Consider the following 2,409-nt stretch of genomic DNA (forward strand, 5'->3'; position numbering starts at 1 on the left):
GAACGACCCTTTCACAGGGGTCACCCAATTCATAACAGTAGCAAGATGACAGCTATGAAGGAGCAGTGGAAATAATTTTATGAGGGGGATGGGCCACCACAAGATGAGAAACTATTAGAGGGTCGCGGTGTTAGGAATTTGAGAACCACTGCCTTAGAGCATTAAATAGCATGGCTGTTACTTTGAGGCCTGAGGTGTCCCTCCCCCATGCCGTGTACTTTCAGTTAGCCCACATGTGAAAGCTGGACTCTAAAGGAAGAAGACTGGGGAGGAATCAGTGCATTTGATGTGCAGTGCATTTGATGTGCAGTGCATTTGACGTGCAGTGCATTTGACGTGCAGTGCATTTGACGTGCAGTGCATTTGACGTGCAGTGCATTTGATTTGCAGTGCATTTGATGTGCAGTGCCAGAGAAGAATACTGAATGTATACGGGCTGCTAAAAGAGCAAGCAAATCTGTCTTGGAAGAAGTACAGCCAGAATGCTCTTTTCAGGCAAGGATCCTAACACTCTGTCTTGCATATTTGGGGCAGGTTGTCAGAAGGGGCTGGTACCGGGAGAAGGACATCATCTTTGGGAAAGTAGAGGGCCAACGAAAAAGAGAAAGACCCTTGGGGAGGGAGGGATTGACACCATGGCTCCAACAATGTGCTCGGGCTTAGGAAGCCTGCAGGACCAGGTTGGAACTGACTCGACACCTATCAAGAATAACAGATTATCCCTAAGATTATTCCAGAAAAGTCAGCAGAGACAACTTGTGCTATTTTTTTCTTAGCATTGGAATAATTTGGAAAATTATTACTGCTCTTCCTTCCCAATGTCCTGAATAAAAGGGGAAACAATTGTTTCAAACTCTAGATCTTCCCGAGATTTTTCTTTGCCCAACATAAGAGTCTCCAGTTGACAGTTGTTTTCTGAGCATTCTGTCACCTCCCCTGCCACTTTTATTTACTTGTGTGTGTGTTTTTAAGTAGACTTTATTTTTTGAGCATTTTTTGTTTAATTACAGAAAAATCATACAGGCAGGTCTCCTGTATCCCCTGTCATTCGGTGGACACTATTCCTACTATTAGCACCTTGTATTCCATTCATTTTATACATTTGTTACAGTTGCGGGGTCAATATCAATCCATTATTATTAACTAAATGCCATGGCGCTGTAGTACATGATGTTACGGGCTGCTAACCAAAAGCCCACAAGTTGCACCCAGCAACTGCTGCATGAGGGAAAGATGAGACTTTCTGCTCCTGACAAGTTTTGTAGCCTTGGGAACCCAAGAGACCAGCTCCACTCTGCCCCACAAGGTTGCTATGAATCAGGATTAGCTCAAGGACAGTCATCTTATGGGGGGTTTGCTTTTGTTTTCTAGGTTTTTAAAAAAAAAAATAAACGCCATAGTTTACATGTTGTGCATAGAATCACTCTGAATCAGAACTCACTTGGAGGCACTTAATGCGACAGCATAGTTTACATTATGGTCCTATGGTTTTCACAAATGCATAACGTCATGTGTCATACTCACGGTACAAGATGTCGGGACCATTTCTCTGAGTTCAGTTGTTGAGATTTGTGACCCTACAGACAATTCAGATTTCTACTGATGGCCTGACCCTTTTCCATTTGTCCCAAAGAGCTGTCTTTCAGAGTTAGTGGAACAGCACTTTGTGACCCTTTTTGAACTTTTTCTGCCTCAGAAATTTCCTGAAGAAGTTTAAGGAAAAAAGAAACAATATTTTCATTGGAGTGTTTTCAATTGCCTTAGATGCATGTGAAAGTTGTACGTTGACCAAGACGAGTCGATGCGTTTGAATGGTAGTGCTGATGAAGGATATTCGAAGTCCCCTGGTCTGCCAAATGGACAAACAAGCCTTTCTTGGAAGAAGCACAGCCAGAGCGCTCCTTGGAGGCAAGAATGGCAAGACTTCATCTTACATACTGTGGACATGTTGTCAGGAGAGACCAATATCTGAAGAAGGACATCACGCGTGGGCGAGAGGCAGTGAGCGAGAGGAAGACCCTCAGTGAGATGACACCATGGTGTAACAAGGGGCTTGGGCATAGGAAGCGTGGTGAGGATGGCACAGGGGGTTTTCATTTTGCTCTGCATCGGGTTGATATACATCGGAACCCTCGATGGGACCTAACGTCATAAAGCCTCTGACTACAGAGATTGGATTATGATTTCTGGCAGGTAGAGGAAGTCCTAGATGGACTCTTGAGACTAGATTCGATTTTTGGTTCCATCAATTTTTTTTAAAAAACTGCTGCCATCCAGTTGATTTGACACATGGCGATCCTATTGGACAGAGAGGGCTTCCAAGGCTATAAATCTTTACAGGAGTAGAGAGCCTCACCTTTTTCCCAAGGAGAAAGTGGGTTTGAACTGTAGACCTTGTGGCTAGCTATC

Source organism: Tenrec ecaudatus, chromosome 5 (genome assembly GCF_050624435.1).
Source record: "Tenrec ecaudatus isolate mTenEca1 chromosome 5, mTenEca1.hap1, whole genome shotgun sequence".
Classification (NCBI taxonomy): Eukaryota; Metazoa; Chordata; class Mammalia; order Afrosoricida; family Tenrecidae; genus Tenrec; species Tenrec ecaudatus.